The sequence below is a fragment of the Mesoplodon densirostris genome, chromosome 12 (assembly GCF_025265405.1).
Source record: "Mesoplodon densirostris isolate mMesDen1 chromosome 12, mMesDen1 primary haplotype, whole genome shotgun sequence".
In the NCBI taxonomy this organism is placed as follows: domain Eukaryota; kingdom Metazoa; phylum Chordata; class Mammalia; order Artiodactyla; family Ziphiidae; genus Mesoplodon; species Mesoplodon densirostris.
In genome coordinates this window covers 32404518-32419507 of record NC_082672.1, presented here as the reverse complement: position 1 = coordinate 32419507, position 14990 = coordinate 32404518, and the positions used below count along the sequence as shown (strand labels likewise).

The 14990-nt window shown below is 39.4% G+C and overlaps 1 protein-coding gene across 20 annotated transcripts in view; it reads right to left on the bottom strand.

The window, feature by feature from the left end:
• The window catches only part of EPB41L2 (erythrocyte membrane protein band 4.1 like 2), a 272775-nt gene that overhangs the window by 136624 nt on the left and 121161 nt on the right, over positions 1–14990 (bottom strand). The gene's annotated exons all lie outside the window — the stretch shown is intronic.

Here is a 14990-nt window from a genome sequence, read left to right as displayed (position 1 = left end):
TATGTCCAAGCTGCCTCGCTCAGTTCCTCAAGATGGCTCATGTCACGTCTACAAGGTATACTCTCCCCAGGAAAATCATTTAGCTCCATTTCTCAATGTATCCTAACACGATTCATCCCATCAGCACTTAGGTTTGATTTTGGTTCCAAGATATCTGTAGAGTAGAAATTATGTTTTTCAATACAAGCTACACTCTTTCTCAAGAATGATTCACTCTTTAGAACAAATCTTAAAAATATAAGGGAAAGGAACTGAGACAGTAAATCAGCTGTCTCTAAGGATTTAACCTATTTTTGCCTTGCTTTGTTGTGTTTTTTTTTTTTAATTGAAGAAGCTGCTATCAACAGAGATACAAAAGCCTGTGACAGCCATAGAAGAAAAGCTCATTATTTAATCAATGGCAAAACATAAAGTGGTGACTCCAACTAAGATGCACGGCCCTGGGAACCCCCAACTGCAAAGTCAGGTTAGACACACGCCTCCCTGCCCTGCGTGGATATAAGCAACCCTTGGACTGAGAGTGAGAAAGGAACAAGCCAGCAGACTTGTTCATCTTCAAGATGAATGCCCTCATACTATCAAAATGTCTACTAGTTAGTTCATCCAGTGTGTGAAAATGAATGTTTCCCATACAAACATCTTTAAAAATGGAACAAGATATAAAAGACATTTCAATTTCAAATCAGGACAACTCTGATAAGGGGTTTCAAAAGATAAAGTCTTCACAGAAACTCAATTCAAGAGTGTGTTTCTCTCCCCTAACCTTTTTTTCTTCCTCTTGTTAAACCACAGGTAAGAAATCCATACCTGAAGGACCTGCGAAGGAGAATCTGCAACTTTTATTATCAAACATTTTATAGTAACTTTTTTTATTAAAAGGTAGAATTACATTAAATAGTAGAGGGAAAAGGGAGAATGCCACACAGATTACATCATTTCAACATTTCAAGAAATGTGCTATCCACATCACTACAGGTTCAAAAAATGACTAAGTACATGTAAAACAGATATGTGTTTATGTGTCCACATGTTTAAGTACATGCAAATAATACTGTAGTAAATAAGAGTACTGGGCTCTGGATTCCAAATACCAAAGTTTTAAATACCTTTCCATTATTTATAATCTATGTGACCAGGGACAAGACACTTAACTGCTATTTGCCTTAATTTGTACATCTGTGAAATGGGGACAACGGAATATACCACACAGGATGTGGTAAGTACCCAATGAGTTATAATACATAATGAGAGCTTAGAACAGTGTGTGGCACATAGTAAGGGTTTAACCAATATTGGCTCTTATTATTATAAGCTGGAGAGCTTCATAACATGAAAAATGACTAACTTCACTTACATGAAATTTTGTGTTGAACTTTTAAAACGAAAGGTTCTGAATTTCACTATCTGGTCTGCATGCAATGATTAATCTAAATAATTAAGAATGAGTTTGGAGGTATTTTAAATTAACTTTATGAGGAGAAGGTGACTCATATCATGGTTGTTACTTTCTTAAATGTGCAGTAAAATCCTTATCTCTTCTTCATAAGAGCCTGGAGTAGATGTGAGGAGATTTGGCTGCAAACAACAGCAAAGAATATTTCAAAGGTAATCAATAATCTAAGATAGACTTCGCTTTCTCTGACATTAATTTCAACAACATTGTTCACTCCTCAATCTCCAGTGAGTAGATTAACCAGCAATAGGTGCTTGTTGAATCAACTAAAAATACAATATTACAGTGTACTCTGTGTGACATACTTATTTTAAATGAGGTGACATTTACCCACTCAGGCTCATAATGACTGACCATAGTTATAATTTCAGTGCCTACTTTGTAATTAGGAAGTATCCTTAGCTAAGATAACAAAGGGAGAAAACTAGTACAGCTCTTGCCACATCTATCTACTTGTTCATCACACACTATGCATTTATAATGAGGTACAAATGAGTCACAGAAGATATTCTATCTACTATAAAGCAGAGATTATCTTCTTATTTAGAAAGACACTAAGAACTCAATGGAAGCTTATATAAGAAGTTGGCCTTTAATCAGATATAGTTTCCAAACAAACTTACTACTTCTAGGAAACCTCTGACTAAATGACAACTACTTTCAAATAAGCTAACTACTGAAATTGATTAGCCATAGAAATCATGGAGAAACGTGACAGCGTCAAAGGAGATTCATGCTATTTTATTTGGTTGTAATGCTATTTGAAATTAGGGTAAAAAGGATAGTCAAAACAACTGATGTCTATACATACATACCTCAGTTCAAAGAGAAAAACACATTCTGACATTGGCTTACAGTCGATTTTTATTAATAAATCATACTTTCTCACTGGTTTCCATTTCAAAAATAGAAACATGCTCTCATGGACAGCATTCCCCTAAAAGATTAAAACATCCGCAAAGCTCACCACCGCAATCTGGTGTTGGTACTGCTAGGCAGCAGAGGGAGGACGCGTCCGCATGGGGCTGCAGTAAGACTCAGTCCCTCCCTCATTCGACATTGTGTAAGCTGTTTACTATTACTGGAGGAGTGTGACCATGGGCGAACCACTCAGTCTCCTTAACTGTAAGATGAGATCACACAGCTCTCTCACAGCTCACTGTGAGGGTCAAATTAACCCAGTAAGAGAGTGTATGTCAAAGTGCCACACCAAGTGCCTCACTCAATCACAGCTGAATTCTCTTCCCAACTGTCTTTCATTAGCCCACATCTAACAAACACCAAAATATCTTCTAGATGCTCAGACTGCCTCTCTATGATTCTCTCCTTCCCTTCTCCAGGCAATAGATATTTTAAATGCTTGATAAGATCTTAACTACACACACGTATTACTTAAGCTTCCATTCAGCATCTCCACCCTCAATGAACTCAAAGACTGGCTGGAAAGAAAAAAGCAACAATACTATGAGGCGTGTACTGAAAGATGCACGTACAAAGTGCATGGAGGAACACCAAGAATGGAATAGTAACAGCATCTGAGAAATATCATAGTTTTGGGTGTATGCAATTTTTCTATAAGCCTAAATTTATTTTTAAATAAAAAGTTAAATTATCCAAAAAAAAAAGAAAGAAATATCATAGCTTCACCAAGACTGTGGCATCGGAAATGAATCTTAAACAAGGAAATGATCTTTTAAGATAAAGTAATAGCATATTCAAAAGAACTTACTTTTCACTTCGGATGTTTATAAAGCCTGACAGAACCAGTTTCTATTCAAAAGATACTGGAGGTTACAGAACGATGAACTCTCAGATGACCACAAGGGCTTGCCAGGCTGAAAAGCTCCACATATACTAATCCTGTGTCTAATATATATCAGTTCCTATGTTAAGACATTGAGGAAAGAACCATAAATAAAACACACATGGTCTCAGGAAGTTTACATTAGAATGGTAGACACAGAAAATAAAAAGGAAACCTACTCCCCCCCTGAAAAAAAGTCCTATGAATCTACCCCCCTAGACTGAACTACGTACCTGGTCCAACTTGTCCAAAGAACACTGACCAGTGGCCTATGAGATATAAGAGCTCTACCCAACGACAATGTCTTACTCTGGGGATAAAGATTACCAGATACAACCACATCTTCCTTCAGGGAGTTTAAATACAAGATAGATACACACACACACACACAGAGCCACAGAGTGTGTAAACACAAAGGCCGAGCCAGTGAGAAGGCAGTATGCAGAAGCCAAGGGTATCAGGGGGCAGATTTATATTTGCCAAAGTATGCTCTATTGTTCCCATTGGTCCCGTGAGATGCTTCACATATACACCCAAATCCCCAAAAAAGGGAGTAGAGTGGGACAAGGAAAATTCTGCCTCATGTACACAACTACTGAGCATCACAACTCCTATTTGCATATAAGATACCCTGAGAAGCTCTATGGTGGAAAAAAAAGAAACAAACTTGTTTATCACCATTCAACCTGATGTTTATCAAAATTATTTGGCTAAATAAACTACTATCTTTCTTTAATACAACACTTACTAACTTATTCCACAGCAGAATTACTGATCTACAGACACTACCTCAAGAAACGAGAGAGAAAAAAATTACCATGACATGGCCCTCAAGCAGATTTGGAGACTGTTAATAACATTATCTTTTTTATTCCAAAACGACACAAGAGAGAATTCAGTTTAAACTGGTCCAGGATTGGAATACCCAAATGTCTGGCTAAAGCAAATGATTCCCATAGATAAAATCCCAACAAGTATAATCAAAAAAATCAAAAACACATAAGAAAACAAGTTACTATTTTTGAACATTAGACACGATATCAGAATCAGATATTCAGAGACTGTAGACAATGGAATTATCAACTACAGAACACAAAATTAGTATGTTTTTATATGCTGAAAGAAATAAATGAATATTTTAAAATATCAAGGAAAAAGCAACTATCAAAAAGCAGATTCTGAAAAGAACCAATCAGAACATCTGGAAATAAAGCTATACTAATTAAATTATAATCCAAATGGACAGGGCTTGATACAGTTAAAGAGAAAACTGGTGAACTGGTAGATCTGAAAAAATTATCCAGAATACAGCACAGACAGATGAACACTATGAAAGAAATTCACAGACATGTAAGATAGAAGAAGGGGTCCATATATACCTCCCCAGAATTCTACATGAAGACAACAGAATAAGGGAGAGGCAATGTTAAAAGAGTAATGGCTGATAAATGCTAAAAGTCTCAAAATAAGAAAACCCAATGGATTTCTTGCCAGATAAAATAAAACCCATTAACCTACAATCACTTTATTCCATTAACTATTTACACACATTAACATTCAAAAGATTTTGGCATGCATTATTTTAAAATAATAGACATTATAAAGCCATCAAGACAAGAGGAAAGAAACATGAGATAGGGAATAACAAGGAATAGAGAAAGAAAATTGTAACAGAAAACTCAGAGAAGTTATTCTTTAAAAACCTAAAACTGATGTACCTTGTAAGCTAATTCAGAAAGGCAAACAAAAAAGTACATTTCTTCTTATCTCATAAAGAAAACACACCAAATACTCAGGAGGCATATTAAATGATATACATTAAATGGACCAAGTTATTACATTTTATAAGCATTAATCTGTAATCAAACTTGCCTGAGTGTGCTCTGAGAGCAATAAGACCCAGTGGCTCACAACTTTTCTGCCTTCATGCTGTTCACAACTCACTCCATAAATAAAAATTGTCATCATTTGGGGAAGAGGAACCAAGACACAACTCATAATGCAAGTACATAAAAATATGTGTGTGTTGGGTGGGGGGGAATCCCCCCTGGTGGCAGTGGTTAGGACTCCACGCTTCCACTGCAGGGGACATGGGCTTGATCCCTGGTCAGGGAACTAAGATCTCACATGCTGTGCAGTGTGGCAAAAAAAAAAAAAAATGTGTTCGGGCATGTAAGGTGAAATTGTTCCTTCTCCTCTCCCAGATTCTGGTATGTACCACCTTTCATGAGAATCTTCAAGTCTCAACAGTTTCCTAGAAAGGTACCACAGCAGAATGGTAGTAACATAGATTTGAACGCCAGCCCCACCTCTTAACAGCTGTGTAACCTCAGGCAAGTTATTTAACTTCATTTTGTTTCAGTTTCCTCTCTTTAAAATAAAAATATTCACCTTATGATGGTGATCAGAGAATTAAATGAAGTATATTTAAAGTACTTTAAAATGTTTGGCACATTATGTGAATGCATTAAAAGGCAGCTGAAAGCACAGGACTTTTCTGAGATGTTCTAAAATAATAATTGATTTTAAATACCATTATAAAGAGCTTTCACAGTTACTTCATCCAATCTCATTTCACAATAAGAAAACTGAGGTTAGAGAGAGCTTAACTGCTCGAACTTTTCAGTCTGATTCCCTGAATTTCTTTTAAAGCAGGCATCCCCAACTCCGGGCCGCACAGCAGGAGGTAAGCAGCGGGCAAGGGAGCGAAGCTTCATCTGCCGCTCCCCATTGCTTGCGTTACCACCTGAACCATCCGCCCCCCGTCCCTGACCCCATCTGTGGAAAAACTGTTTTCCACAAAACTGGGCCCTGCTGCCAAAAAGGCTGTGGACCACTGTTTCAAAGAACTGAATGCTTATCTGCAATATACATAAACATCAGTACTCTACATTTCTATCCAAGAGGGCAATTTTCTCCTATTATCATTGTTTTGATTTTTTTATAAACAGCTTGAATTCTACTGCATGGAAGGAATACAAACACACATTTGTCAACCAAGCAGAATACACAGATATTTTGCTTTACAATGTGCACCTAAGACAGCAGTATATGTAGCTGGTTCATTAGTTGTCATAGCTACCTGTCCCAGATAAAACGGTCTACGGACTTGCCAAGGCATACTCTAAATTTCTTTCCTACCTTTATTTCCAACTGTTGAAACCTGACCTCTAGACAAATTCTCCTTCTCTGTGAAGCCTATTCCAAGACCCAATATTCACCTTTCTCCTTCAGGCACTTTATTTCACATCTATGCTGCTTAGTCTTAAATTCTACTCCTTTTTTTTTTTTAACCTCTTAATTGGGAGTATAATTGTTTTATAATGGTGTGTTAGTTTCTGCTGTATAACAAAGTCAGTCAGTTATATATATACATATATCCCCATATCTCCTCCCTCTTGCATCTCCCTCCCACCCTCCCTATCCCACCCCTCTAGGTGGACACGAAGCCCCGAGCTGATCTCCCTGTGCTATGTGGCTGCTTCCCACTAGTTATCTATTTTACATTTGGTAGTGTATATATGTCCATGCCACTCTGTCACTTTGTCCCAGCTTACCTTTTGCCCTCCCCATGTCCTCATCTCCATTCTCTACGCTTGTGTCTTTATTCCTGTCCTGCCCCTAGGTACTTCAGAACCATTTTTTTTTTAGATTGCATATATATGTTTTAGCATACGGGACTTGTTTTGCTCTTTCTGACTTACTTCACTCTGTATGACAGTCTCTAGGTCCATCCACCTCACTACAAATAACTTAATTTCATTTCTTTTTTATGGTCGAGTAATATACCATTGTATGGATGTGCCACATCTTCCTTATCCATTCATCTGTCGATGGACACTTAGGTTACTTCCATGTCCTGGCTATTGTAAACAGAGTTGCAATGAACATTGTGGTACATGACTCTTTTTGAATTATGGTTTTCTCTCTGCTAGGTCATATGGTAGTTCTATTTTTAGTTTTGTTTTTTTTTTTTTTTTTCGGTACGCGGGCCTCTCACTGTTGTGGCCTCTCCCGTTGCGGAGCACAGGCTCCGGACGCGCAGGCTCAGCGGCCATGGCTCACGGGCCCAGCCGCTCCGCGGCATATGGGATCCTCCCAGACCGGGGCACGAACCCGTATCCCCTGCATCGGCAGGCGGACTCTCAACCACTGCGCCACCAGGGAGGCCCTATTTTTAGTTTTTTAAGGAACCTCCATACTGGTCTCCATAGTGGCTGTATCAATTTACATTCCCACCAACAGTGCAAGAGGGTTCCCTTTTCTCCAACACTCCCCAGCATTTATTGTTTGTAGATTTTTTAATGATGACCATTCTGACAGGTGTGAGGAGACAGATCATTGCAGTTTTGATTTGCATTTCTTCCATGATTAGTGATGTTGAGCATCCTTTCACGTGTTTGTTGGCAATCTGTATATCTTCTTTGGATAAATGTTTATTTAGGTCTTCTGCCCATTTTTGGATTGGGTTGTTTGTTGTTTTGATATTGAGCTGCATGAGCTGCTTGTATATTCTGGAGATTAATCCTCTGTCAATTGCTTCATTTAGAAATATTTTCTCCCATTCTGAGGGTTGTCTTTTGGTCTTGTTTATGGTTTCCTTTGCTGTGCAAAACCTTTGAAGTTTCACTAGGTCCCATGTGTTTATTTTTGTTTTTATTTCCATTTCCCTAGGAGGTGGGTCAAAAAGGATCTTGCTGTAACTTATGTCATAGAGTGTTCTGCCTATGTTTTCCTCTAACAGTTTGATAGTGTCTGGCCTTACATTTAGGTCTTTAATCCATTTTGAGTTTATTTTTGTGTATGGTATTAGGGAGTGTTCTAATTTCATTCTTTTACATGTAGCTGTCCACTTCTCCCAGAACCACTTACTGAAGAGGCTGTCTTTTCTCCCTTGAATATTCTTGCCTCCTTTATCAAAGATAAGGTGACCATATGTGTGTGGATTTATCTCTGGGCTCTATCCTGTTCCATTGATCTATATTTCTGTTTTTGTTTCAGTATCATACTGTCTTGATTACTGTAGCTTTGTAGTATAGTCTGAAGTCTGGGAGCCTGATTCCTCCAGCTCCGTTTTTCTTTCTCAAGATTGCTTTGGCTATTTGGGGTCTTTTGTGTTTCCATACAAATTGTGAAATTTTTTGTTCTAGTTCTGTGAAAAATGCCATTGCTAGTTTCACAGTGATTGCACTGAAGCTGTAGATTGCTTTGGGTAGTATAGTCATTTTCACAATGTTGATTCTTCCAATCTGAGAACATGGTATATCTCTCCATCTGTTTGTATCATCTTTAATTTCTTTCATCAGTGTCTTATAGTTTTCTGCATACAGGTCTTTTGTCTCCTTAGATAGGTTTATTCCTAGGTATTTTATTCTTTTTGTTGCAATGGTAAATGGGAGTGTTTCCTTAATTTCTCTTTCAGATTTTTCATCATTAGTGTATAGGAATGCAAGAGATTTCTGTGCATTAATTTTGTATCCTGCTACTTTACCAAATTCATTGATTAGCTCTAGTAGTTTTCTGGTAACGTATTTAGGATTCTCTATGTATAGTATCATGTCATCTGCAAACAGTGACAGTTGTACTTCTTCTTTTCTGATTTGGATTCTTTTTTTTTTTTTTTTGCGGTAGACGGGCCTCTCACTGTTGTGGCCTCTTCCGTTGCAGAGCACAGGCTCCGGACACACAGGCTCAGCGGCCATGGCTCATGGGCCCAGCCGCTCCGCGGCATGTGGGATCTTCCCGGACCAGGGCATGAACCCGTGTCCCCTGCATCGGCAGGCGGACTCTCAACCACTGCACCACCAGGGAAGCCCTGGATTCCTTTTATTTCTTTTCAGTCTCTGATTGCTGTGGCTAGAACTTCCAAAACTATGTTGAATAACAGTGGTGAGAGTGGGCAAACTTGTCTTGTTCCTGATCTTAGTGGAAAGAGTTTCATGGGCTTCCCTGGTGGTGCAGTGGTTGAGAGTCCGCCTGCCAATGCAGGGGACATGGGTTCGTGCCCCGGTCCGGGAGGACCCCACATGCCACGGAGCGGCTGGGTCCGTGAGCCATGGCCGCTGAGCCTGCGCGTCTGGAGCCTGTGCTCCACAACGGGAGAGGCCACAGCAGTGAGAGGCCCGTGTACCACAAAAAAAAAAAAAAAAAAAAAGGAAAGAGTTTCAGTTTTTCATCACTGACAGCGATGTTGGCTGTGGGTTTGTCACATATGGCCGTTATTATGCTAACATAAGTTCCCTCTATGTATACTTTCTGGAGGGTTTTTATCATACACGGGTGTGAATTTTGTCCAAAGCTTTTCCTGCATCTATTGAGATGGATGATCGTATGGTTTTTCTCCTTCAATTTGTTAATATGGTTTATCACATTGATTGATTTGCATATATTGAAGAATCCTTGAATTCCTGGGATAAACCCCACTTGATCATGGTGTATGATCCTTTTAATGTACTGCTGGATTCTGTTTGCTAGTATTTTGTTGAGGATTTTCGCATCTATGTTCATCAGTGATAGTGGCCTGTAGTTTTCTTTTTTTGTGACATCTTTGTCTGGTTTGGTATCAGGATGATGGTGGCCTCGTAGAATGAGTTTGGGAGTGTTCCTCCCTCTACCATATTTTGGAAGAGTTTGAGAAGGATATGTGTTAGCTCTTCTGTAAATGTTTCACAGAATTCACCTGTGAAGCCATCTGGTCCTGAGCTTTTGTTTGTTGGAAGATTCCTTTTTTTTTTTTTAATTTATTTTTGGCTGCATTGGGTCTTTGTTGCTGTGTGTGGGCTTTCTCTAGTTGCGGTGAGTAGGGGCTACTCTTTGTTGCGGTACGCAGGTTTCTCATTTCAATGGTTTCCCTTGTTGCAGAGCACGGGCTCTAGGCCTGCGGGCTTCAGTACTTGTGGCATGTGAGCTCAGTAGTTGTGGCTCACAGGCTCTAGAGCACAGGCTCAGTAGTTGTGGTATATGGGCTTCACTGATCCATGCCATGTGGGATCTTCCTGGACCAGGGCTCAAACCCATGTCCCCTTCACTGGCAGCCGGATTCTTAACCACTGCACCACCAGGGAAGCCCTGTTGTAAGATTTTTAATCACAGTTTCAATTTCAGTGCTTGTGACTGGTCTGTTTATATTTTCTATTTCTTCCTGGTTCAGTCTCGGAAGGTTGTGCTTTTCTAAGAACTTCTCCATTTCTTCCAGGTTGTCCATTTTATTGGCACAGAGTTGCTTGTAGTAATCTCTCATGATCCTTTGTATTTCTGCAGTGTCAGTTGTTACTCCTCCTTTTTCATTTCTAAGTCTGTTGATTTGAGTCTTCTCTCTTTTTTCTTTATGAGTCTGACTAATGGTTTATCAATTTTGTTTATCTTCCCAAAGAACCAGCTTTTAGTTTTATTGATCTTTGCTATTGTTTCCTTCATTTCTTTTTCATTTATTTCTGATCTGATCTTTATGATTTCCTTCCTTCTGCTAACTTTGGGGGTTTTTTTGTTCTTCTTTCTCTAATTGCTTTAGGTGTAAGGTTAGGTTGTTTATTTGAGATTTGTTTTCTTTCTTGAGGTAGGATTGTATTGCTATAAACTTCCCTCTTAGAACAGCTTTTGCTGCATCCCATAGCATTTGGGTCGTCATGTTTTCACTGTCATTTGGTATTTTTTGATTTCCTCTTTGATTTCTTCAGTGATCTCTTGGTTGTTAAGTAGTGTATTGTTTAGCCTCCATGTGTTTGTATTTCTTCCAGATTTTTTCCTGTAATTGATATCTAGTCTCATAGCATTGTGGTCGGAAAAGATACTTGATATGATTTCAATTTTCTTAAATTTACCAAGGCTTGATATGTAACCCAAGATATGATCTATCCTGGAGAATGCTGCATCAGCACTTGAAAGTGTATTCTGTTGTTTTTGGATGGAATGTCCTATAAATATCAATTAAATCCATCTTGTCTAATGTGTCTTTTAAAGCTTGGGTTTCCTTATTTATTTTCATTTTGGATGATCTGTCCATTGGTGAAAGTGCAGTGTTAAGGTCCCCTACTGTTGCTGTGTTACTGTTGATTTCCCCTTTTATGGCTGTTAGCATTTGCCTTAAGTTTTGAGGTGCTCCTACATTAGGTGCATAAATATTTACAATTGTTGTATCTTCTTCTTGGATTGATCACTTGATCATTATGTAGTGTCCTTCTTTGTCTCTTCTAATAGTCTTTATTTTCAAGTCTATTTGGTCTGATAGGAGAATTGCTACTCCAGCTTTCTTTTGACTTCCATTTGCATGGAAAATCTTTTTCCATCCCCTCACTTTCAGTCTATATGTGTCCCTAGGTCTGAAGTAGGTCTCTTGTAGACAGCATATATACAGGTCTTGTTTTTGTATCCATTCATCCAGTCTATGTCTTTTGGTTGGAGCATTTAATCCATTTACATTTAAGGTAATTATCAATATGTATGTTTCTATTACCATTTTCTTAATTCTTTTGTAGGTCTCTTCCTTCTCTTGTATTTCCTGCCTAGAGAAGTTCCTTTAGCATTTGTTGTAAAGCTGGTTTGGTGGTGCTGAAATCTCTTAGCTTTTGCTTGTCTGTAAAGGTTTTAATTTCTCCGTGGAATCTGAATGAGATCCTTGCTGGGTAGAGTAATCTTGGTTGTAGGTTTTTCCCTTTCATCACTTTAAATGTGTCCTGTCACTCCCTTCTGGCTTGATGAGTTTATGCTGAAAGATCAGCTGTTAACCTTATGAGGATTCCCTTGTATGTTATTTGTTGCTTTTCCCTTTCTGCTTTTAATATTTTTTCTTTGTATTTTACAATTTTTGATAGTTTGATTAATATGTGTCTCGGTGTGTTTCTCCTTGGACTTATCCTGTATGGGACTCTCTGTGCTTCCTGGACTTGACTATTTCCTTTCCCATGTTAGGGAAGTTTTCAAGGATAATCTCTTCAAATATTTTCTCAGACCTTTTCTTTTTCTCTTATTCTGGGACCCCTATAATTCGAATGTTGCTGCATTTAATTTTGTCCCAGATGTCTCTGAGACTGTCCTCAATTCTCTTCATTGTTCTGCTCTGTGGTAGTTATTTTCACTATTTTATTTTCCAGGTCAGTTATCCATTCTTCTGCCTCAGTTATTCTGCTGATTCCTTCTGGAGAATTTTTAATTTCAGTTACTGTGTTGTTCATCATTGTTTGTTTGCTCTTTAGTTCTTCTAGGTCCTTGTTAAACATTTCTTGTATTTTCTCCATTCTATTTCCAAGATTTTGGATCATCTTTACTATCTTTCCTCTGAATTCCTTTTCAGGTAGACTGCCTATTTCCTCTTCATTTGTTTGGTCTGGTGGGTTTTTACCTTGCTCCTTCATCTTCTGCGTATATCTCTGTCTTCTCATTTTGTTTAACTTACTGTGTTTGGGGTCTCCTATTCACAGGCTGCAGGTTCATAGTTCCCGTTGTTTTGGGTGTCTGCTCCCAATGGGTGAGGTTGGTTCAGTGTCTTGTGTAGGCTTCCTGGTGGAGGGGACTGGTGCCTGTGTTCTGGTGGGTGGGGCTGGATCTTGTCTTTCTGGTGGGCAGGACCGCATCTGTTAGTATGTTTTGGGGTGTCTGTGAACTTATTATGATTTTAGGCAGCCTCTCTGCTAATGGGTGGTGTTGTTTTCCTGTCTTGCTAGTTGTTTGGCATGGGGCATCCAGCACTGGAGCTTGCTGGCCTTTGGCTGGAGCTGGGTCTTAGCGTTGAGACGGAGGTCTCTGTAAGAGCTCTCACTGTTTGATATTACGTGAGGCTGGGAGGTCTCTGGTGGACCAGTGTCCTGAACTCAGCTCTCCCACCTCAGAGGCTCAGGCCTGACACCTGGCTGGAGCACCAAGACCCTGCCAGCCACACAGCTACTAGAGCTGAAGGGCTCCTGCAGAGGCGGTTGGGGCGGGGGGGGACGGTGGCACGCAGCTGGGGCTCACCGCGGGAACAAGGACACTGGCAGCGGAAGTTCTGGGAAGTACTCCTTGATGTGAGCTCTCCCGGAGTCCACCATTAGCCCCACCAAAGGGCCTGTCGTTCTACTCCTTTTGATACTTATTACTTTTGAAGACTGGGTTCTTTAAGCAAAAGTTATGTCTGACTCATTTCAATGTCTCCTACAGCAGCTCCTCACTGAATCACTTCACTCACTCGTAGGCCAAAAGATATGCTGGATGCAACGGCTTGGTGCTATAATGCCAGCCAAAAAGTTGGCAGAGTTGAGTCTAGAAATCAGGTCTTCTGGCTCTCAGTCTTATGCAGTCCCCTGGCTCTAGCTCATGGACTACCAACCCACAGATATTCAAGGAACTAAGCCAAACACACACTGCCAACTAGATTCTAGGAGAAGAACAGCCAGAGTCCTGAATTTTATTTTCACAATTCTACATTGTACTTAGACTCTTCCTTAGTAATTAGAGCATTTCCAAATACTTCTTGGGAACTAGAGGAAAGACGTCAGCAGAAAAGCCAATCTGCCCCTTTCTCTTAAAAACTGACCATGAACCACCTTTATGCAAAAGGCGACAGTGGGATTTTGCAGTCTTTACACATTCCTGCCCTAAGACATCAGTCGCTGTTATTTCTTCTTGCTATCTGAAGCATGCCTTTGCTTTATATCCCATCTTACACTAGAATCTTTATAGGGTGCACACTGTGTTCATCTCTATTCTGATAACGTAGGACCAGTTAAACAATTAAAACCATACAACAGTTAATCAACTTGCCAAGTACACTTCAAAAAGAAATCTTACATTCTATATTAAATGCCAACAAACTTTACCCTCTACTTTGCCCCTGTCTGCCTCTCCCTAACCTCACTTACACCATTGAACACTAGTATAAAATCAATGGGCTGAAATTTTCAACAAGAAAAGAAAACAAAGAGAGACAAAACAAGATAATTTAGGTGGATTTAATATATATTATTCAAGGATTGGAAGGCTAGCTTTGGGGGACTTTCTTTGGGAGGAAAGCAATTTATAGCAAACTGAGCGGAAGAAAGGCAGCCTGGAATCTGAGACACTGAGCAAAGTTCCCCGTGCCTGTGCTGTTATTTGTGGCATTCATTATTGAGGCCAAAACATGACATTTCTGGAGGCCTCTCAACTTGGAGGAATTTGTGCAACTGCTTACCCGGCGGATTGCAGTCAACACCACACACCACTGGTGTTTTATAAAACACCATCACTGTCTCCGTGTAGGCCCCTCCACACTGCAGTTATTGTGCACTGAGAAGACAGTGCTGGGAAGCGTACAATGCAATCCATACAGCACAGCCCTTGAGCCATGTATTTTGCACTAGCTCTAAACTACACTATGCAAGTATAAAAGGCCAACGAAAGAAAGGTATGCACAGAGCAAACACAACAACTGAGACACTGTCGTGGGAGGTGGAGGAAATCAAAGATAACCAAACAGAAGGGGAAAGGAGTATCTTAAAAAGTCGCAGGTCATCATTTATCGGATCATTCTTTTCCTACCAATCTGAATGACACACCTCTGTCCCAAAGTTCATTCAAATCCTGGCAAAAAGGAAGAAAGAAACCACATCCAATGATTGTGTATATGTGTATTCAAAATGTAACTCCAGAAGTAAATGAGACATTTATACTAAAGGAAGATTTTAAAGTTCCCTGATCATTATTAAGTTTGAAAAAGTTTTTCTGACTGCTCAAAAAAAAAAAAGTGTATTATATAAAACATATATAAACATACACACGTAG